This window comes from Lynx rufus, unplaced genomic scaffold (genome assembly GCF_022079265.1).
Source record: "Lynx rufus isolate CCGP_SWC_20201006 ecotype Redwood Valley unplaced genomic scaffold, mLynRuf1.p SCAF_3, whole genome shotgun sequence".
Taxonomy (NCBI): Eukaryota; Metazoa; Chordata; class Mammalia; order Carnivora; family Felidae; genus Lynx; species Lynx rufus.
In genome coordinates this window covers 112561440-112586730 of record NW_025814845.1, presented here as the reverse complement: position 1 = coordinate 112586730, position 25291 = coordinate 112561440, and positions in this window count along the sequence as shown.

Genomic DNA, 25291 nt, shown 5'->3' with positions numbered 1-25291 from the left:
AAAATCAAACATCTGGGTTTGTAGCAATTTAGCTCAGCATTGCCAAATAATGGGTGTGTGTGGATTATTTGTAATCATAGGTCCCTTGACTGTATCTGCAGTTTTAATTTCCCTAAGGTGAATTCTTCCAAATCCTGCTAAAGTCCAGGTTGTGCAAAGTGTGCTGGCTGCCCCGAGGCAAAGGGTGAAAGAGGTGAACTGAATATTAAAATGTCCCCAATAGTCAGTTTCACTGCTTATCAGTCTTTCCTAGAAGAAAGGTGAAAAACAACAGTTGCTGAGGCTCAGCAGTTAAACTGGGGAATCAGCCATATTCTGATGTAGAGTAAATTACATTCTGGGATTTGGGTAGATAAACGAATTAATGAGTGTCTTAACGCACCTCTATTACTTTCTCTTCCCGAGGCTTTTCACATCTTCAACTCACCTTCTCGTTAATGTCTCCAAAATCACTCTTATTCTAAATGCAAAACATTGTGTCTATCATTGGCTCCAGACCAAAGGGAAATGTTTAAACTTCTTACCTATCTTGTGCACATCTATTCATAGAAGACAGACAGATGGACATCACTTATGAATTTTTTTTTCAGGAAAGACTATTTTGTCTTTTCATATTTCAGTTACACAGATCCAAATTCTTTAAATGTATCCACAAAATCCATGAAGATACAATGCTCAACACAGTTAATTTAGATTCCCATTTCTATATATTGGAATATTCTGTCCATGAATGTATAGCAAATATATGAATCATACTTCTTTAGAGTCATGTACATTGCTTAGTACTGAAATGCACTTGTAATATCCATATCGACAGTGATGAGCAGAATATCTTGAATAGAAGAGACACATAATAATTGTGAAAAAGGTAACACTGAATTAAAAATTTCAAGAGAAAATAGGATGGATCATGCATTAGATTTATCATACAAAATGTATTATTTTCCCACCCAATAAATTAAGGGAGATGCTTAGCTCTGCCTACCTGTTAATGAGGAATAACTAAATATTTTATAATTGTAAAGTGCTTTCAATTTGTGGATGGACACATAACAAGAGGCATTTTGCCCTCTTTGCATACCGCCCCCCATCACTTTAAAACAATGGAAGGTACAGAGGTCTCATTGAATCCTGCAACTAGGGATTTGTTAGGCCCCAAGATAGCACTCACTACTACTGTTTTGCATTTTATTTTCTTGAAGGAAATGTTTGTGACAGCTTAGGGGCTTCCTAGCTGGGAAATCAATTCCAAATGGTTGGCATTGCAGTGACATGGAAACAACAATAATTTCAGGGATACGTGGCCCTGACACTGGCATTCTGAAATTGGAAACCATGCAAATGGATGCGCAGGCATACACAAATACACAGGGGAGACCAAAAGAAAGAGATATACTAAGAAAAGACTACTGGCGCCAACTGTGGTGGCCAAAGAGGATCACCATGAAATGGACACAAAGTCAGAAGATGACATTGTTAGTGCACATGTATGTACTTCCAAATTTAGTTAAGATAGTATTTTAGTACTCTTCTTTAAGTATTTGAGAATTACCTTAGAATAGAAAGTATAGACATATTAAAATGAGAAATAAAGTATTATATGATTAAATAGGTCCTAGATTTAGGTCAACTAGAATGGAGAACTCATTTGAATAAGTTGACAACAAATAAAATAATATAAAACAAAAAGTAAAAAATTGTTCCATAAGATTATAATATCATAGTATAAAACTCAATATGGTCAATTGAATGAGTATAAAACTCAATATGGTCAATATGGTCAATTGAATATGGTCAATTTCCTCCAGGATGGGTTGAATATTACTTTAAAAATTACCATTTTCCTTTGACAGGCATGGATCCATTGGCATATTTTTTTCCTTAGGGATAAATATCAGATATCTGAGCATATCCATATTTTTAGGTATTGGCTGCAATATCAATATTCATGTACTATATATTTAGATGAAAGCACTTTAGTTCTTTATACAGTGCCAACTGCCCCAAGAAGAATTTTAAAAAATATATATTCTGTACATTTTAAGATATCTAGTTGTCTGGTATCATACCAATAATCACCTAGACATTTTCTGATATTTTCAATAGACACATTTTTCAATGCGCACACTGCCTTAATATATAAGTATTATTTTAATATCTTGAAGAAGCATAGGTTGGAAGGAAGGAAATATATACACACATATACTTTATACATTTGATTTCCCAAACTATTCTTTTTTCACAAAAAAATATGCATTTTACAATCTTTTAAGCTTTATCTAGAGTGCAAATATAACATATATATAAAATTCTAAATGAGCAAGAGAAGGTTTAGAAAAATTCATATAAACTAATTATGCCATTTCAAAATTTTATCACACAGATCTACTTACACTCTTGTAGAGAAAAGTAACATTTTTCAAATGTTGGGGTGGGCTACTGACAAAAGCTTCAATCATGCAGAAAGCTGTTTTCAAATCCATTAAAAAAAAAAAAGCAGGCACCATTTACATGATAAATTACTCCTAGACAAGAATCTTAGCTGACTACCCAAGTGCTTGATTCTGTTATCACTGATTTGTCCTTCAGTCTTCAACAGAATGAAAATGAAGGACTTACAACTAATTGTGCCAGGAAACAGAGCTAATTTCCTCATACTGCCAAAAAAAAAAAAAAAGCATTGTAAGCCATTAAACTGGAGAGAGAGAATAATATCATGTGCAATAACAAAGTATTATTAATGTCTTTATTGTCCTACAAAACGTCTTGATTGCTATTCTTAAGTAAATTTGCTTCTGAAAAGTTCTACAGATTTCCCTAAAGAACAATGAAAACCAAAGGTCTCAGTTAATAAAGTTTCAACATTTCTGAAAGAACTTTAAATTTTTTTCAGTTTAATTTGAAAATCAGAAGCCTTACCTGTGTAGGATAAATACAGGCTACTAGCATAAATATGACCTTTCATCAGAAGATATGTTATTAAACTTAAAACTAAGAAATCACTTGCTCTCCACTCCTTTAACCTGATTAGTCATCAGTGAAATGAAAATGGAAACCACAATGTGAAACCATTTTATATGTGCCAAATTGGAAAAGATTAAAAATTAGGTAAAAGCAATTTTGGGAGTATTGTGAGATATGGAGTCTCTCATCCGCTGTTAATGAGGGCAACCATTTTGGAAGAGATTTTGGCATTGTAAAACCAAACGGAAATGGAGTCATGTCAGGGACAAAATGGATACAGTCAATGCAGGCACATTAAGGAAACTTAACCTAACCATCTAGAAATTTACAGTTCTTCTCAGAAATCAGCAGAGGATATCAGCCAATCCCCAAATGCCAAGTCTGTTATCATCTCTGTACTTCCTTATTCCCTTGACTTAGCTACCCTGATCCAAATAAATAAAAAGACCACTATGCAACCTTTCAGCTGAAAAAACAAATTAACTTCACATTTACCCCATAAAAATCCTTTAGACTCTGAGCAATTCGAAACCCATTGTTCCTACGGCCTTGATATTCTCAGACTGCAGATTGAAACTCTTGCAATAAATGAATCTTTCCCCCTTTGTTTTATTCAGTTTGTAGAGTCTAATTTTTGACATCATAATCGGTACAGTTAAATATGACTTATAACCATAACTATCCCCTTAGGAAGAGAACCTAAAGAATCTTCTGATAGAGATACCTTCAAAGAAAAAGGACACTTTCAAGGATAAAGAGAGGGACTTTCAAAGGTAAAGCTTTTTGGTTTTTTTTTTGTTTTGTTTTGTTTTGTTTTAAATTGGGCTGTGGCTATGGAGGGTTTTTGTGTGTGTGTGTGTGTGTGATTTTCCTTTAAACTGGTCAGATAATTTTCATATGCATTGGTGTGTGTATAATACACTTAGCAACAAGAGGCATTTTATTTTCCTTTCCTTTCCTTTTCCCTTTAAGTCAAGTTAGAAAGCTGGTTTACTAAAATTCCTCCAGTGAGAATAAATATAATTGGCCATTTGGAATTCTCTCAGCTAAAGCAGTGTCCTTGATGAGAAGAGGAGTCAAGCAAGACAGTATTTAAAGTTGTGAAGGATAATTGGGGCGCATGGGTGGCTCACTTGGTTGAGCATCTGACTTAGGCTTAGGTCATGATCTTGCCTTTGTGAGTTTAAGTGTCACATTGGGCTCTGTGCCTACAGCTCAGAGCCTAGAGCCTGCTTCAGATTCTGTGCCTCCCTCTCTCCCTCTCTGCCCCTCCCTATTCAGGCTGTCTCTCTATCTCTCTCAAAGATAAACAAACATTAAGAAAAAAAAAAAAGGAAGTTTTTATTTATAAAATAAATTTATAAAATATTTAAAATAGTATAAAAAATATATTTTATAAAATATTTATAAAATATTTCAAATAGTATAAAATATATAAAATAGTATTTATAAAATACTATATATTTTTATTTATAAAATACTATATACTTTAGATTTTGTGTAAATTTGACCTATTTAGTACTTATGCAAGCACATATACTTGCAATAGGTTCTACTGAAACATTAGTGTTGAAATTTTATTAACACACTAAAAGAGAAGTCTGCATGGAGAAGTTTGCCTATTTGCTCTTCTTATATTTTACCTCTTTTAAGCCCACCACGACATTCCTTCATGATTATTTGTTTAGAGGTTAAAGTGAAACAGCAGAGCCCCTACATGCATACTTGGAATTTCTTGATATTTTTCAGCTAAGTTAAGGTGTCTAAACTGGTTTCCTTTTCTATAAGGAAACAGACACAAAGATCTCTCATTCAGTTTTGCTCCTACCTCTACCTTCCTTCAGATTTATCTACTACAAATTACAAATACAACATTCATATGTCTATCTCAGTGGCAAAAGTAATTGTAAGTGGGGCGCCTGGGTGGCTCAGTCGGTTAAGCGTCCGACTTCCGCTCAGGTCACGATCTCGCGGTCCGTGAGTTCGAGCCCCGCGTCGGGCTCTGTGCTGACAGCTCAGAGCCTGGAGCCTGTTTCAGATTCTGTGTCTCCCTCTCTCTGACCCTCCCCCGTTCATGCTCTGTCTCTCTCTGTCTCAAAAATAAATAAACGTTAAAAAAAATAAAAAAAAAAGTAATTGTAAGTGACATTATTCTTCCATATAGATGAGTAATTGCAATTGATTATATAGCCTCCATTTATCACCTGCATAGGTTGTGCTATAACATCCATATCCACATTGCAGTGATAGCCCATGTTGCTAAGGAACCTAAACATTGCTACATCTTCTGATTTCTCATGATGTTCAGTTGGAGAGAAGGAGGATTGCCTGGAGTACCATTTCACTATTTATAAAATACTTACCTTGCATGAGAGAAATTTCCCTCTTATCTACACTGGATATTATATATCTGGTAGCAACAATAAATTTCTCAGTATTTATGTTTTTGATCACTTATTTGTTACTTTTTCAATATTTATTGACTGTGTGTGTGTGTGTGTGTGTGTGTGTGACTTCCTATGTGTATTCGTTCCCTATGTTCTTTTTTTCAATTCTTTTCCTTTTCCTTTTTTAAACTTTTTACCTGTTTTTCTATTGAATTAGATTAATTGCTTTCAAATTGTTTTGGGGTAATATATGATTACTATCTGATATATATGATTACTATATACTATAAGTAACTGGCTCATTAGATTATGGAAGCTGAGAAATTCAAGATGTACAGGTGACAAACTGAAGACCCAGTAAAGCCAATGGTATTGTTATAGTGAAAGTCTGAGTTTGAAGGCAGAAGACAAATGTTTCAGCTGGAAGAGAGACAGAGAGAAAGAATTCTTTCTTACACTTTTATGCCATTCAGACCTTCAACAGATTGGATGAGGCCCACCCACAATAGGGAGAACTATCTGCTTTACGTATGCAAATTACTTATACAGATGGTAATTACATATTCAAATGGTAACCATTCAAATGTTAATTAAAATCATTTATTCAAATGTTAATCTCACCCAGAAACACACTCACAGTCACACTGATAGATAATGTTTAACCAAATATATGGGTACTCCATGACCCCAGTGAAGATGACACATACAATTACCATCACAGCTATATTAACATTAGACTCATATAAGCTGAAACACTTTTCTTGTTCTCATTTTTAGCTTTTAACTGTAGTTACATTGTCTTTTACCCAAAAATAATTAATTTTTTTAATGTAATAAAATATTTCAATAATTACTTTATGACTTCTTTGCTTCCCTTGCTTAATAATTTCATAAAATTTAACTTTGGATTAGGTCTGCATATGCTATCAATCCATTTACATGCTAATAAACTGGAGTTATAATTTGGAATTCATCAAACTGCATGAACTTTTTTTTCCCCCTCATTCCTCAATCCCTTTATTTTCTTTTCATTTTCTTCCTCCAGGCCTATTAAGGTAAACATGGATATTGTTCAACTCTTTGAACAATACTTAAAGCTAACCTGGGATTTAGATGCATAAATTGGGTATTCAAAAACTAGAGGACTTTACTCTTACAAATAAAATTAAAATATGAGCTCTTATCACATTTGCTACTAAAGAATAGTGTTGAATAAATGCTTCCTAACTGGTGATTTATGAAGACCCTGGGGCTTCTAATGATTTGAAAATATGCCAAAGGCCAACTACTGTATATACTCTCAAGGCACTTACCAAACTACAGTAAACACAGGTTACTATAATTTCTTTCCAGTAAATGAAGTCCTGATAAATTCTAGTAACATTTCCTTCTCCAAATAGCCTCCATTATTATATACATGAAGAACAAACATTGAAATCAGGTTTATTTTGCTGTCTGACATTTTTAATAAATCTAGAATAAAATCTACAAATACTACATACATACATATTCCAAAATTTTAATATTTATTTGGGTCTGCAAAACAGTGGTTTTGTTATAAAAACATGTGGGAAAAATCCTTAGCACTGTGACCAGTGATATCCAAAGTAAATTAGATTTTCTTGTTAGTTTTCCTGGTTAAAATACTAAGCCTTTTTTTCTCTATTGTTCAGCCCAGTTCCTTACCCTGTGAGCTCAGGGAAGGACAACTATAAAGAAAAAAAAAAAAAGTACGCTCTGTGCATTATTTGGCTATGATGTACATTTTACTATATAACTTCAAAAGAACTACAAATGAGTTATGAATTAATTTTCCTGTAACCCAGCTGTTCTCATTTTTCCCTTCATGATTTTTCCCTAAAGTTCCACTCCATCGCCTAATGAATTAAGAGAAAATTCAGTTCTAAAACTTGCATATTCAGGGACCTCCATACCGGTCTCATTTTATTTCTCACTAAGGAGCTTTACAAAACTTATGATTGCACTAACCAAAAATACCCAAATAAATGATTCTATTCATTGCTATTTGTCTTTGATCTTTGGGTTATTATAAATAATGTGGCAATAAACATTCACATATAAGTTTTTGGGTATACAAACATTTTTAGTTATCTTGAATATATACCTAGAAGTAGAATTGCTTGCTGATATGGGAAATATATATTTAATATTTTAAGAAACTGTCAAACTATTTTCCAAACAGATGAGACCGTTTGATATACCCATCAACAGTGTATGAATTTTCTAGTTTCTCCACACACTTGCCTATACTTGTTATTTTTTTTTAATAGATGTTATTTTTTAGAGCAGTGTCAGGTTCACAGCACAAGTGAGAAGGTATAAAGATTTCCCATGTAACCTTGCCCCTATATATGCTTACAGCTTCTTCCATTGTCAACATCCCACAGTAGAGTGGTGCATTTTGTACAACTGGTGAATTATATTGATACATCATTATTACCAAATATCTATACATTATGGTTCACTCTTGGTGGTGTTCACTCTATGGGTTTGGACAAATGTATAATGACAAATATCCATCATTATAGTATCATACAGAGTACTTTTACTGCCCTGGAAATCCTCTGTGCTCAATCTATTCATTCCTTCCCCCTCCCCCAGCCCCACTCCATAGAAAGCACTGATCCTATAAAATATAAACATTTTTTTGCCAATAGAACTACATTTTCCCTCCCTTTCTTTGTGTTAAATGTATATATTACATCTAAATATGTTCTAAACCCTGTGTTATAATGTTTTGTATACCTACATATTCCAATATGTATAAAATATACACATAAATATAAACCTATAAAATATAAACATTTTTTGCCAATAGAACTACATTTTCTCTCCCTTTCTTTGTGTTAAATGTATATATTACATCTAAATATGTTCTAAACCCTATGCTATAATTAATGTTTTGTATATCCCTATGCCTTTTAAAGAAGCTAAGAGCAAAACGGCAATATTTATAGAGTTCTGTATATTAATCTACTTATTTTATCACTTCTTAGATTATAAATTTCTTCTTTTAGGTTTAACAACTGGGTGTCATTTCCTCAATCCAAATTAACTTCTTTACCCCATTCTTTCTTTACCCTGTTAGCATGTATATATCTCTATAAATCCAAAGATATAATTTTGTAATTATTGCTTTAAGTAGATTTAAAAAGTCAATGAAGAGAATGGAAATAAATATGTAATCATATGGTATTTCATAATTAGCTCCTCAATTACTTTTACCAATGCTCTTTATTTCTTCATGTCTATTTGAATCACTTCTGTTCACACTTCTTTTCAACCTATATATCTTTAAAATATATATATTCTTATAAACTGTCTCTGATAGCAATAAATTCTAACAGTCTTTGTTACTTGTGACTATCTTTAATTCATCTTTATTTTTGAAAGATAGTTTTTCCAGATATAAGATTCTTGGTTGACAAGGTTTTTGTTTTTGTTTTTGCTTTTGTTTGGTTTAGTTTTTTTTTTTTCTACTTATTGTTTTACTGGCAGCATTTTGAATATGTCATTGTAGCAAGATTCTCATACAGAATTGTGACACTGAGGGAGGCTTTTCTGTCTAGGAAGCAACTTTATTTTTGCCAGCAATGGCTCAGTTGGGTTTGTACCTGAAGAACTGAGCCCTGAACACCACATGATGTAGTTTTTTTAAATATATTTTTTACTTCTCTGTTTCCCATATATGGTAACACACAAACATGCAGTCTGATTAGGTGGTCTCATGTTACAAGGTCATGAGGGATGTCATGTACACATATAGCCAAGTTGCCTTGAGGTTTTTTGTTGTTTTTTTTTTTTTTCTGTTTTTCCTTAGGGAGAGGACCCTACCACATCATCACACTGCCTTCCAGCCTTCTTCATCTTTGATGAGAAGTCAGTTTTTATACTTCATGTGATTTACTTGTATGTGATGTATCAATTTTTTCTTGCTTCTCTGAAGATTTTCTTTTTGTCATTATATTTCAATTGGTTGACTATATGTGTCTAGGTATATATATATCTATATCTTTGTTTTACCCCAGTTAGAGTTTGTTGAGATTCTTAGATATATAGATTGATGTGTTTAAAAGTAAGCTTGTTAAATTTGGAAAGATTTGGGCCATTATTTCTTCAAACATTTTTTTTTCTTTTGTTCTGTTTTGTTCCTGTCCTTTCTCTTGTTCTTTCTAGTACTCCTTTACATGCAGGTTGATATACTCAATGGTGCTTCCTAGGTCTATGAGTCACCATTTTTTTTCTCCATTACTCTTTCTGTTTTCAGAATGAATACTGTCTATTGATCTATCTTCAAATCTTATGCTTTCTTTATGCCAATCAAATCTATTGTCGCTCTCTTCTAGTATTTTTTTTCATTTTAGTTATTGTATTTGTTAACTCTAGATTTCCATGTGATTAAATTATATAATTTTTTATCCTTTTATTCATATTCTCTATTTGATGAGTCATCATCATTGTAATCTCCTTTAATTCTTTTAAAATAAGTCCCTTTAGTCTTTTGGACATATTTAAAGCACTCTGAAGTCTTTGTTTGCTAAATTCATTATGTTAGCCCTGCTTCCCAGGATTATCCCAGGTATGCCTAGCTTGGTGGTCAATCAGTGATTGGCCAGAGGTTATGCTTAAACCTTGAGCCATAAGGCTTTGACCTTTTGAATTATGCCTGTTTGTAACTTTAGGAATGCTTCCACACTTGGGGGAAGTTAAAAATCTGCCTTACATTCAACCAGTGAGAATTGCTCACAACTCTCTCTGGTGTCTCCTAAATAGGCACAGCGTTGCACAGGTGAATACATTTCTGCACCAGAAGGGATGGAATTTGACATTAAGAGAACCCTCTATGATTATATCTATCCTTAATACTCCTTGTTAAATTTCTGATCAGTATGCCATTACTTCTCTTGCCCCCTTTGCATCACAGTGATATTAGCCCCCTCTAATTGTTTTCCACTGTGATTTCTACAAATTGTCTTTTGAAATTGATTTTTCGATGTTCTGCTCTACATAAAGTCAAACACCTAAGGTAAATCCATGAATAGACGTTTCTCAACATAGTGCTTGTAGTGAGGATGATGTGAAATACCTATCCTCATGGCCACCCAGAAGGGAATCTCTGTGCACTGAAGCTACAAATAAGTGCAGGAGGGAGTAGAAAGGGAACTGCCATTTTTCATGGCCTTCCTTTCTTGTCTGAAGTGGATTTGCTACACCATTCAGTCAGAGTTATGGCATGAGGAAGGAAACTGGGAGCACGACCCAGAACATAATATCCCCAAGAAGATACTGAGAGTGGGGGAGAGTAGAAAGGAGAAACCCTTGGCTTAATTGTCATAGACTTCATTGTTTTTACTGAGAATCAGCACATTTTTTGAATAAATTATTTTTAACTTGTATTCTCTCTGGTGACTTTCCAGAGATTTTATATGCTTGTATTTGAATATTTTGTCTACTTTTATTGTTACTTTACTCTAGAAGGGTTTTTTTTTTTGAGCTCCTTACACAGACATTTAAGAAGTCCACCATATATTAACTTTTAATAATAAAAGTATTATTTTAGGAAAATATAAGCATCAATGCAGAACAAATGGGTTACCTATAAAACATTTATTTGAAACTAAACTGTAGTGACAAATATATTTTTACTTTAAAAGTTTTGATCAAAGAGTCTTGTACTCTTCAATGTATCATTAAAGTTTTAAGAGAAATGCAGATATTTTACAATATGCACAGATTGAGAATATTTTATGTAAAATAATACTTAAAGATATGCTCTCATAAGAAAAGAAGTGTGATAATTAATTCAAGGCTGTCCTTATGCAAATGATTACATAAGACATAAAAGTAGTATAGATCGCTTTTCTTAGAGATTTATGTAAAATCATCATAAATACTATCCTAGGTATTGGATACCAATACCAATACCAAAAATTGGATATCCAATTTTTTCTCTAAAATTTCATCCCGTTTTGCTTGTATATATGTTGCCATTAAACGCTTGATGTCACTCACAATTAATTCAAATATATGTCCAATTTCTTTGATTTTCCTACTAAACATTACTTACATAGGGTTATCTTGCAAGGTATTCATTTTATTGGAAATGTGGGGGTTATAATGAAATAGGTTATATTACAGCACAGTAGAGAAATTAAAACCTAATGAAAGTATTATAGATTTCCACTTTAAAAATATCTGTCTTCAACATGTAATTGCACAACATAAGAAATAAATCCAAAAGTGATATGTAAACCCAGAAATATATTATAAAACAGAAGTGATGAATAAAATCAATATTAAAGAAGTTTAAAGCTATATGCATTAAGCAATGTAAGATATTTATAAAAATAAATTTATAATAAAAATTAAGAGCTCTGTTATACAGATTTTGTGTCCATGTTGAATATTTAAATATGAAAACTAAAACTGTTTAGAAACGAAAATAGAAATAGAATGATTAGCTACATGGAGACTTCAATATTCTGTTTTGATATATGTAGGAAGCACAAAAATAAGTGCCTAGTGCATGACTTTGTAATAATTTCTCTACCTAAAGCTACAAAATATCTTAAAGATATTTTTATTTTATTCTTAACCACTCAGACCAACATAAATCTTAATGAAACATAAAGTATAGTCAAATACATATGCTGAGAATATGCCTCACATGCATACGTTTATAGTTACTTTATTTTGTCTGTTCATTGTAGATTTAGGATTTACGAAGAGATATATAAAATAAACTTTTACAAAATTATGAAAAGCATTGATTTTTATTTTCTTAATTTTAGGATTTTAATTTAGTTTTCTTTTCTTCTATGCCACACAGCAAAAGTCAAGGCCCTACTAATGTTATGTTATGCTTATGCCAGTAATTTGATCTCTTGTGAATAGACTTCTCCAAGGCGAGGAGCTCCCAGCTGTTTACCCATTTGGCTCATATTTAAGAGCAAGTAGGAAATCATGCTTCTTCACTGCCAAAATATTTCCCACTGCCAGTAGTACTGATAGCTTTCCCAGTGATGCTGAGGAAACCATAAGGTGATGTTTGAAAAATATAATTCAGAATATGTTCTTTCAACTTTCTAGTGTGTATGCTTATATTTCAGATAAGGAGAAATAACATGAGAGTGAAGGAAATGCAATAATTAAGTTTTTCATATGGAGCTTAATTTTTGAAACCTTTAAAAATGTATAAGTTATAGTGGGTTCCCACAGGGATGTCATTAGGACCCTTGCGAGGGAAATAAATATAAGCCCTATTACTTGGTGTTTCAAAAAACATGTAAATTTAGAAAGAAAAACTCATTTAAAAATCTACATGAATAGTAAGACTGATTCAAACAACAAGTACAAAGAGAACACATTTCAGGAAAAATGAGATCTAAGGAACATCAAGAAATCAGTGCACTTTCAAAACAACTTGGATATCATAGTTTATCATTTAAGGTAGCCCAAACCTCCCATGTATTTAAAAGCCATATATATATATATGTATATATATATATATATATATATATATATTAGACATATACATATATTAGACATATATATATATTAGACATATATATATATTAGACATATATATATATTAGACATATATACATATATTAGACTTAACTTAGTTGGAAATATTGTTTTATTTGATCTGTGAAGCATGTTTATTTATACTTCTTTATAGAAGTAATTGTAATCCTCATACCTTAAATTTAAGTATTGAGGAAGCAATCATTTCAAAAGTTGTGAAGAAATTCCTAAGTAGAGAAAGAGTCTCCAGGATCCAGAAACAGTGCCTGGGTGGATCAAAGCAAAGCCTCTACATGCTAATTTTAATGTGGAGAAGCGGCAGTTGCAGAATCTTTCTAGGACCACACTTTAAGCTGAGGAGGAGGTAAGGACACTGGGATCAAGAACTGGGGACCAAATGAGTAGTAGGGACTTATTTGTTATCCTCCTCCTTGATCACTCCGTGTCATCCACAAGCCACTCCCTGCTGTTCTTCAAACATGCCAGGCATACTCCAACCTTAGGGCTTTACACTAGCTGTTCACCTGCTTGGAATGCTCTTCCCCCATATACCTGTTGGCTCAATTTTATTCCTCCTTCAATCTTTGCTCACATAACTTTTTCATGCTGACTTCCCTGTAGAATTACAGAAACCTGCCCACCATCCCTTCCATTGCTTTACCCTACTCTCCTTTTCATTTTATATTTATAATATGCTTTCCTTATTAGGGCACCTGGGTGACTCAGTGAAGCATCTGACTTTTGATTTTGGCTCATGATCTCACAGTTCTGTGAGTTCTAGCCCCACATTGGCTCTGTGCTGACAGCACGGAGCCTGCTTGGGATTCTGCCTCCCTCTCTCTCTCTGCCACTTCCTTGCTCTCTCGCTCTCTCTCTCTCCCTCCCTCCCTCAAAAATAAATAAATAATCTTTAAAAGTAATATGCTTTCCTTATTATATAACTGTGTCCTCTCAATAAATAATTTACTCATTTTTTTTTATTGCCTACTTTGTTTCTACCTTCTGGAATATATGCATACTGAGGTCAAGTGTATGCATAACTTAGTTATGTTAACTGGGGTATTCTGCATAGAACAATCTCCGCTACATAATAGACACCTGGTACATATTTCTTGAGTGAGTGACTAATGAGCATACCTTACAGACTAAACTCTAAACAGCATAGTAAACCACTGGTAGTACAGTCGTCTCAATCAATGCACAGACATTGCTATAAATGGGCTCTTGGTTTAATTCGTAGTTACTATTTATCCAATAATTAGTGACCATGATATTCAGAAATCATTTTAATTGCATCTTGACGCTAATCTGAATTCTTTCTTAGTTTTCCAAAATTATGTTACTTGTTGGCATTTCTCACCCCTAAATCTAGTTTTCCTTTATTCTATTCTCACATATTTATTCTAAACAATTTATATCTCACATATCTTTAATTTATTAAAATGCCTTTAAATGTAGATATCTTCTACAAGATATTTATCAGAAGTTTTGTTAGCTGGTTATTTATGTATTTTTTTTCTTCTGCTCTCATGTGCATAAGTGCTACAATAGAGAATATTTGATAAAATTAAGAAAGAAAGAAAAAAAAAAAATACCACTATACACTCACCTCCCCAGAAGAATTCTGGAGAGGTAGTATAAGAGCTTTATTGATTTCTGTGGCTTTAGGTGGGACAAAAATAATCTGTGATGATCAATAGATGAGCAATTTCCTTCTCACTAATTTTATATTGGATATTTTTAGCCTCCATTCTGTTATGCTATGTACCAGTTATCAAAGCATCCATCCCACCATCTCCAAAACCCCTCCTTAGTGCCATATCTGAGATTAAACCCTGGAGTCCTGCTATCTACTTGTGAATACTGATACAAGATCTGAAGACATATTTTAGTTGACATTGCTGCTGGCTAGGACAGCTTCTAAGATTAAATACAAACTTTGACTTCAATCTGACTGGCTTTCTCTCTGTGACTTAGTCACTTAATATTATCATTTTTCCTGTTTTCTTTTCCTCATTTTAACTGGAAAGAATCAAAATTATCTTAAATTTTTTCATTTATCTAAGTTTCTTTAAATCCAACATTCTCTTATAGATAGGAACTACATTCTGGTAATCTTTTCTTACATAAGGCCTCATTCAACTGTTATTGGTCACCAGATCCCTATAGTTAGTTGCTGCTCTCATAGAAAGGTGCTACTTCAACTCATGTACACAGACTCAGAAAGTAATTTCTTCTGGAAGCAGGACATAGAGCATGCATACAAACAGACAACCTGATAAGGTTAGTAATGTGATTCAAATTTGAAAAACTTACCATGATAGGCTCTTCAAATAGTCTACATCTGTAATTTTCACTGTAGTACTTGAACTAAACCAATATAAAGATCTGAAAGGCCTACATACCAAGAATCAACCTTAAATCACAAGTCAAGGGAAGCATATATGTACATATGTGCACATATGTGATTGGCATACCACACCTATGTATAGCTAGTTTCTAATACAGTTTTTTGGATAGTATTTTATATATCAAAAACTAGTATTTGTAATATCATACATTTACCTAAGATAAGAAAATCTAATTAGTTGCAAATTCTTCACTTAATAATGTGACTTAGCTTATTATCTAGATATATCAGCTTTCGGCACCTGTGAAAAACAGCTTAATAAACTATAGTTTTCAAGAAGCTTTGGTAAAATAAATAATGTATTTTGTGTTTTAATCTTCAAATATTAAAGCAGTTCGCCTCTCTCTGTCTCAAAAATAAATAAAAACATTAAAAAAATAAAATAAAAAAATTAATAATAGATTTAGAGACAAAAGGATATAGAGTTACTCTTCAAGATAATAAATTAACACTTGCTAATTCTATTTTATGTATTGCGGGCTCTATATTACATCACATAACGTAGGATTCTGAAGTTAGGAACATCATTAATCTCAAACAATTTAATACCAACTTCGGAGCCAAGAAATATAAAATAAGTTTCAGTTTTTAAATTTTTAAAAGTTCTATTAGGATTGAAATACATTTAAAAGAAAAAAAAAGAAAAACAGGGAATTTTTCAAAACGGAAACAACCTCAAAATCAAAACAATGAAACAAATATAGAGAATGAGAATCAAAATGAAAGGAGATATAATCAAGAAGGAAGTGGATGAATTACAGAAATTGACACAGTTGATAAAAAAAAAATTGACCAAAATAATTACATCCCAAACATTTGGTTTTGAGACAAATTATGTTTGTATTTTACAATTTTGTAAAAGTACTACGATTGATTGGTAATTGCCTTGCTTGTAAAATCAGTTTAAATTAAATCAAGCATTGGGTTCCTCCTATAGTTCCAAGATTTCCTTGTGTACTTGGAAAACCTGTAGATACCTAAGGTTACACATTAATACTTAAATGGACTTTCACTTTCAATTCCAAGATGTAGAGTCTGAAAGTTGACATTAGAAAATGTTGGACAGACTCAAAACCAATGATTTTTCTTGGATCCATCTAAGAATCACGGTTTCCTGGCCAACAGCCATCCCAATTATTTGGAGAGATCAAGCACACCCAGAGAGAAAGAGCAACCAGGATGTGCTTACCTGAAGCCAACACTGTTGTTTCTGATAATTGCCTGTGTTGAAGTTGGCTGATATATCCTTCTCAGAATATTAAATGCTACTACACATCCATTGTCAAATCTGAGCATTCATCAACTCGCTCTGCCACAAAAGGAGCAGGAGAGACAAATATCAAAACAACTACAAGCTACATTTTCCAAATTGTTTTCTAGTCAGCAAAATTTCATCAGTGGTAAAGATCTTTATATCCTAGATTAATATCCTACAGTCTGACCTCATCTGTCTTTGGTCAGAAAAGGGAGGAAGGACATAAAAAATGTAGTTGCAACAGTTAGGAATTGGCCTTTTGTTGCCAGGAGCTAACCTGACATTCACAGCCAAGTAAGTACAGCTAACCTTTGTGTTTTATTGAAAATAAAAATTATCAGGATACAGACAAAAGACAAGACCACTCTTTGATCTTGATAAATGAAGACCAAAATAAGACCACCCCATAGTCATATTTGAACTCATATAAAAATAAATCACAAAAATGACTATCCTAACATAAATGGCTACTGCTTATTCACCAATTAAAAGTCCCTCTGACTATACTTGCCCTTACATGATTACCCACACTTCATTCCTAACGTTTCTAGGTTAGCCTTTTTAAGATACTCAATCATAGAAATACAACTATTTCCACACAACATCCAATCCAAAACAAAGCACCGCTTTCTTGAAAACTTCTCTAAATCTACTAGTATCCTCTTAATGAGGAGCCCCACAGTTCTCCATGGTGTTCATTCCTCTTTCATTGCAATGAGTTAATAGCCAACTTTTTTTTTTTTAAAAACTATATGTGTGTTCTTGGTGATCTTTAGTTGGAGAACACTGATATCTGTAATAAGAAAGATTTTACTCTGATATGAATAATCAGCTATTATTTCATTAATGGAAGTAATGAATCCAATTTGTATGCAATTATAATTGCTACTTCAATTGTGTTGTTTCCTTAAATTTATCTATAAAACTTTTTACTTAAAATTTTGTATCCCCCAAGGGTGCCTGGGTGGCTCAGTTAGTTAAGGGTCCAATTCTGGGTTTTGGCTCTGGTAATGATCTCATGCTTCATGAGTTCAACCCCCACATTAAGCTCTGAGCTGACAATGCTTAGTTTGTTTGAGATTTTCTCTCACTATCTCTCTCTCTCTCTCTCTCTCTCTCTCTCTGCTGCTCCCCAGGGTCTCTCTCTCTCTCCCTCTCTCTCTCTCTCTCTCCCTCTCTCAAAAATAAAATAAAATAAAATAATAAAATAAAGTAAAATAATAAAATAAAATAAAATAATAAAATAAAATCAAATAAAATAAAATATAATAATAAAATAAATAAAATTTTGTGTCTCCCAGAAGTTCACACATGTGGTCAGATCTATCCATACATGGCTCAGCCCTGGAGACCAATCCTACGGAGTAATCCGGGACCTTTAAGCTTTTGTGTACAAGGACTGCCCCAGCCCTGCAAGCCATTTTCTGGGAACAGCAGTTCCCCTTACACTATGTTCCTGATATAAGCAGGGAAGGTCATTTGAGCCAGAGCCTTTCGGCCATGTGCCCAGAAGTTGCACAGGTCCTCTATAGAGGTCAGTTTTCCCAGATGTCCTGCATCAGGGACCTGTTAACTGCCCTGGTCCCTGGGCAGAAGTATTGAATAGCCTTTTTTCTAAAGAAGACATGCAGATGGCCAACAGGTACATGAAAAGATGCTCAACATCACTAATCATCAGGGAAATGCAAATTAAAACCACAATGGGATATCACCTCACATCTGTTAGAATGACTATTATCAAAAAGACTAGAAATAAAGGCACCTAGGTGGCTTACTTAGTTAAGTGTCTGACTTCAACTCAGGTCATGATCTCATGGTTGGTGAGTTCGAGCCTACATTGGTCTCTGTACTGACAGCTCAGAGCCTAGAGCCTGCTTCAATTTTTGTGTCTCCCTCTCTCTCTGCCCCTCCCCCCGCCCATGCCCTGTCTCTCTCTCTCTCTCTCTTTTTCTCAAAAATAAATAAACATTAAAAACCTTTTTAAAAAGATTAGAAAATAACAAATGTTTTGTGAGGATGTGAAGAAAAGGAAACCTTGCTGGGATAGCAAACTGGTGCAGCCACTGTGGAAAACAGTATGGAGGTCACAGAAAAAATTAAAAATAGAACTACCATATGATGAAGAAGTTCTACTTTCTTATGTTTATCTGAAGAAAAATGAAAACACTAATTCAGAAAAGATAGATGCACTCCTATGTTAATTGCATCATTATTTATAATAGCCAAAATATGGAAGCAACTGAACTGTCCATCAATGGATGAATGCATAAAGAACTTGTGATACATGGGGCGCCTGGGTGGCTCAGTCGGTTAAGCTTCCAACTTTGGCTCAGGTCATGATCTTACAGTTTGTGTTCAAGCCCCGTGTCAAGCTCTATGCGGACAGCTCTGAGCCTGGAGCCTGTTTTGAAATTTGTGTCTCCCTCTCTCTCTGCTCCTCTCCTGCTTGTGCTCTCTGTCTCATAAATAAATACATAAATAAATAAATACATATATTTTTAAAGTTAGAAATTGTGATATGTGTATAACATGGAGTATTATTAAGCCATTAAAAAGTTAAAATCTTGCCGTTTTTAACAACATGGATGGGCCTTGAGGTCATTATGCTAGGTGAAATAAGTAAGACAGAGAAATGGAAATTCCATATGATCTCTCATACGTGGAATCTTAAAACAAAAGAAAATAAAACGCAAGCTCATAGACACAGAGAACACACTGGTGGTTGCCAGAGGCAGGGGTGGGGGACAGGACAAATAGGTGAGTTGTTTTTGCTTTTTAGTTTAAATAAATTGAAAGATAAAAAAGGAAATTCACAATAGATTATGTGAAATGCTCCAGATCAGAGGTTTCTGGACACTCTACTGATTAATACACATCCTAATTGACCTCTATATGTTAGCACTGCACCTTCAGAAATGCATGCCTCATCACCAACATCTCCCTCCACTTCTTGCCCTACTGTGTTCTTGATAATTTTAACTCTGTATAATTGTGTGTGTGTGTGTTTGTGTCTGTGTGTGTGTGCACATGTATGCATGTGTGTGTTCACATGTGCTGTTGAGAGAATTGTAAGTATGTCTTTCAATCAAGTGGCTGAAAGACAAAAAACAATTCACCAAAATGTCAATTCACTGTGTAGTATTATTTTGTAAATAGCCAGTTTGTTTAGTAACACATTCACTAAATAAACAAAGCTTTTTATATTATCCACATAAAGGTTTAGAAGAGTTCATGGACAAATGTATTTATTTCCAAAGTATATAAGTATCAAGATGTTTTTTCCAGGTTATATTTGAAACTGTCATTTCACCAAAATTGGCTACATTTTGGGTGCTTTTATATCTTTTAAAAGTTATTATAGAGAGGATTCTGGGAAGATGGCGGCGTAGGAGGACGCTGGGCTCACCGCGCGTCCTGCTGATCACTTAGATTCCGCCTACACATGCCTAAATAACCCAGAAAACCGCCGAGGATTAGCAGAACAGAGTCACCGGACCCAAGTGCAGACGAGAGGCCCACGGAAGAGGGTAGGAAGGGCGGCGAGGCGGTGCGCGCTCCACGGACTGGCGGGAGGGAGCCGGGGCGGAGGGGCGGCTCGCCGGCCAAGCAGAGCCCCCGAGTCCGGCTTGCAAAAGCGGAGGGGCCTGACGGACTGTGTTCCAACAGCAAGCGCTACTTAGCGTCTGGGAGGTCATAAGTTAACAGCTCTGCTCCGAAAGTGGGAAGGCTGGAGGACAAAGGGAGGGTGAGCTGCGGAGCCCCCGGACGACAGAGCTCAGTTTGGCGGGGAACAAAGGCGCTCGCCAGCGCCATCTCCCCCGCCCATCCCCCAGCCAAAATCCCAAAGGGAACCGGCTCCGGCCAGGGAAATTGCTCGCTCCGCGCGAACACCCAACTCTGTGCTTCTGCGGAGCCAAACCTCCGGCAGCGATCTGACTCCCTCCGGCTGCCACAGGGCCCCTCCTGAAGTGGATCACCTAAGGAGAAGCGAGCTAAGCCTGCCCCCCCTGCCACCGTGCACCTTGCCTTCCCACCCCAGCTAATATGCCAGATCCCCAGCATCACAAGCCTGGCAGTGTGCAAGTAGCCCAGACGGGCCACGCCACCCCACAGTGAATCCCGCCCCTAGGAGAGGGGAAGAGAAGGCACACACCAGTCTGACTGTGGCCCCAGCGGTGGGCTGGGGGCAGACATCAGGTCGGACTGCGGCCCCGCCCACCAACTCCAGTTATACACCACAGCACAGGGGAAGTGCCCTGCAGGCCCTCAACACACCAGGGACTATCCAAAATGACCAAGCGGAAGAATTCCCCTCAGAAGAATCTCCAGGAAATAACAACAGTTAATGAGCTGATCAAAAAGGATTTAAATAATATAACAGAAAGTGAATTTAGAATAATAGTCATAAAATTAATCGCTGGGCTGGAAAACAGCATACAGGACAGCAGAGAATCTCTTGCTACAGACATCAGGGGACTAAGGAACAGTCACGAGGAGCTGAAAAACGCTTTAAAGGAAATGCAAAACAAAATGCAAACCACCACGGCTCGGATGGAAGAGGCAGAGGAGAGAATAGGTGAACTAGAAGATAAAGTTATGGAAAAAGAGGAAGCTGAGAAAAAGAGAGAGAAAAAAATCCAGGAGTATGAGGGGAAAATTAGAGAACTAAGTGATACACTAAAAAGAAATAATATACGCATAATTGGTATCCCAGAGGAGGAAGAGAGAGGGAAAGGTGCTGAAGGGGTACTTGAAGAAATTATAGCTGAGAACTTCCCTGAACTGGGGAAGGAAAAAGGCATTGAAATCCAAGAGGCACAGAGAACTCCCTTCAGACGTAACTTGAATCGATCTTCTGCACGACATATCATAGTGAAACTGGCAAAATACAAGGATAAAGAGAAAATTCTGAAAGCAGCAAGGGGTAAACGTGCCCTCACATATAAAGGGAGACCTATAAGACTCGTGACTGATCTCTCTTTTGAAACTTGGCAGGCCAGAAAGAATTGGCACGAGATTTTCAGGGTGCTAGACAGCAAAAATATGCAGCCGAGAATCCTTTATCTAGCAAGTCTGTCATTTAGAATAGAAGGAGAGATAAAGGTCTTCCCAAACAAACAAAAACTGAAGGAATTTGTCACCACTAAACCAGCCCTACAAGAGATCCTAAGGGGGACCCTGTGAGACAAAGTACCAGAGACATCACTACAAGCATAAAACATACAGACATCACAATGACTCTAAACCCGTATCTTTCTATAATAACACTGAATGTAAATGGATTAAATGCGCCAACCAAAAGACATAGGGTATCAGAATGGATAAAAAAACAAGACCCATCTATTTGCTGTCTACAAGAGACTCATTTTAGACCTGAGGACACCTTTAGATTCAGAGTGAGGGGATGGAGAACTATTTATCATGCTACTGGAAGCCAGAAGAAAGCTGGAGTAGCCATACTTATATCAGACAAACTAGACTTTAAATTAAAGGCTGGAACAAGAGATGAAGAAGGACATTATATAATAGTTACAGGGTCTATTCATCAGGAAGAGCTAACAATTATAAATGTCTATGCGCCGAATACCGGAGCCCCCAAATATATAAAACAATTACTCATAAACAGAAGCAACCTTATTGATAAGAATGTGGTAATTGCTGGGGACTTTAACACCCCACTTACAGAAATGGATAGATCATCTAGACACACGGTCAATAAAGAAACAAGGGCCCTGAATGAGACACTGGATCAGATGGACTTGACAGATATATTTAGAACTCTGCATCCCAAAGCAACAGAATATACTTTCTTCTCGAGTGCACATGGAACATTCTCCAAGATAGATCATATACTGGGTCACAAAACAGCCCTTCATAAGTTTACAAGAATTGAAATTATACCATGCATACTTTCAGACCACAATGCTATGAAGCTTGAAATCAACCACAGGAAAAAGTCTGGAAAACCTCCAAAAGCATGGAGGTTAAAGAACACCCTACTCACGAATGAGTGGGTCAACCAGGCAATTAGAGAAGAAATCAAAAAATATATGGAAACAAACGAAAATGAAAATACAACAATCCAAACGCTTTGGGACGCAGCGAAGGCAGTCCTGAGAGGAAAATACATTGCAATCCAGGCCTATCTCAAGAAACAAGAAAAATCCCAAATACAAAATCTAACAGCACACCTAAAGGAAATAGAAGCAGAACAGCAAAGGCAGCCTAAACCCAGCAGAAGAAGAGAAATAATAAAGATCAGAGCAGAAATAAACAATATAGAATCTAAAAAAACTGTAGAGCAGATCAACGAAACCAAGAGTTGGTTTTTTGAAAAAATAAACAAAATTGACAAACCTCTAGCCAGGCTTCTCAAAAAGAAAAGGGAGATGACCCAAATAGATAAAATCATGAATGAAAATGGAATGATTACAACCAATCCCTCAGAGATACAAACAATTATCAGGGAATACTATGAAAAATTATATGTCAACAAATTGGACAACCTGGAAGAAATGGACAAATTCCTGAACACCCACACTCTTCCAAAACTCAATCAGGAGGAAATAGAAAGCTTGAACAGACCCATAACCAGAGAAGAAATTGAATCGGTTATCAAAAATCTCCCAACAAATAAGAGTCCAGGACCAGATGGCTTCCCAGGGGAGTTCTACCAGACGTTTAAAGCAGAGATAATACCTATCCTTCTCAAGCTATTCCAAGAAATAGAAAGGGAAGGAAAACTTCCAGACTCATTCTATGAAGCCAGTATTACTTTGATTCCTAAACCAGACAGAGACCCAGTAAAAAAAGAGAACTACAGGCCAATATCCCTGATGAATATGGATGCCAAAATTCTCAATAAGATACTAGCAAATCGAATTCAACAGCATATAAAAAGAATTATTCACCATGATCAAGTGGGATTCATTCCTGGGATGCAGGGCTGGTTCAACATTCGCAAATCAATCAACGTGATACATCACATTAACAAAAAAAAAGAGAAGAACCATATGATCCTGTCAATCGATGCAGAAAAGGCCTTTCACAAAATCCAGCACCCTTTCTTAATAAAAACCCTTGAGAAAGTCGGGATAGAAGGAACATACTTAAAGATCATAAAAGCCATTTATGAAAAGCCCACAGCTAACATCATCCTCAACGGGGAAAAACTGAGAGCTTTTTCCCTGAGATCAGGAACACGACAGGGATGCCCACTCTCACCGTTGTTGTTTAACATAGTGCTGGAAGTGCTAGCATCAGCAATCAGACAACAAAAGGAAATCAAAGGCATCAAAATTGGCAAAGATGAAGTCAAGCTTTCGCTTTTTGCAGATGACATGAGATTATACATGGAAAATCCGATAGACTCCACCAAAAGTCTGCTAGAACTGATACATGAATGCAGCAAAGTTGCAGGATACAAAATCAATGTACAGAAATCAGTTGCATTCTTATACACTAACAATGAAGCAACAGAAAGACAAATAAAGAAACTGATCCCATTCACAATTGCACCAAAAAGCATAAAATACCTAGGAATAAATCTAACCAAAGATGTAAAGGATCTGTATGCTGAAAACTATAGAAAGCTTATGAAGGCAATTGAAGAAGATTTAAAGAAATGGAAAGACATTCCCTGCTCATGGATTGGAAAAATAAATATTGTCAAAATGTCAATACTACCCAAAGCTATCTACACATTCAATGCAATCCCAATCAAAATTGCACCAGCATTCTTCTCGAAACTAGAACAAGCAATCCTAAAATTCATATGGAACCACAAAAGGCCCCGAATAGCCAAAGGAATTTTGAAGAAGAAGACCAAAGCAGGAGGCATCACAATCCCAGACTTCAGCCTCTACTACAAAGCTATCATCATCAAGACAGCATGGTATTGGCACAAAAACAGACACACAGACCAATGGAATAGAATAGAAACCCCAGAACTAGACCCACAAACATATGGCCAACTCATCTTTGACAAAGCAGGAAAGAACATCCAATGGAAAAAAGACAGCCTCTTTAACAAATGGTGCTGGGAGAACTGGACAGCAACATGCAGAAGGTTGAAACTAGACCACTTTCTCACACCATTTACAAAAATAAACTCAAAATGGATAAAGGACCTGAATGTGAGACAGGAAACCATCAGAACCTTAGAGGAGAAAGCAGGAAAAGACCTCTCTGACCTCAGCCGTAGCAATCTCTTACTGGACACATCCCCAAAGGCAAGGGAATTAAAAGCAAAAGTGAATTACTGGGACCTTATGAAGATAAAAAGCTTCTGCACAGCAAAGGAAACAACCAACAAAACTAAAAGGCAACCAACGGAATGGGAAAAGATATTTGCAAATGACATATCGGACAAAGGGCTAGTATCTAAAATGTATAAAGAGCTCACCAAACTCCACACCCGAAAAACAAATAACCCAGTGAAGAAATGGGCAGAAAACATGAATAGACACTTCTCTAAAGAAGACATCCAGATGGCCAACAGGCACATGAAAAGATGTTCAGCGTCGCTCCTTATCAGGGAAATACAAATCAAAACCACACTCAGGTATCACCTCACGCCAGTCAGAGTGGCCAAAATGAACAAATCAGGAGACTATAGATGCTGGAGAGGATGTGGAGAAACGGGAACCCTCTTGCACTGTTGGTGGGAATGCAAATTGGTGCAGCCGCTCTGGAAAGCAGTGTGGAGGTTCCTCAGAAAATTAAAAA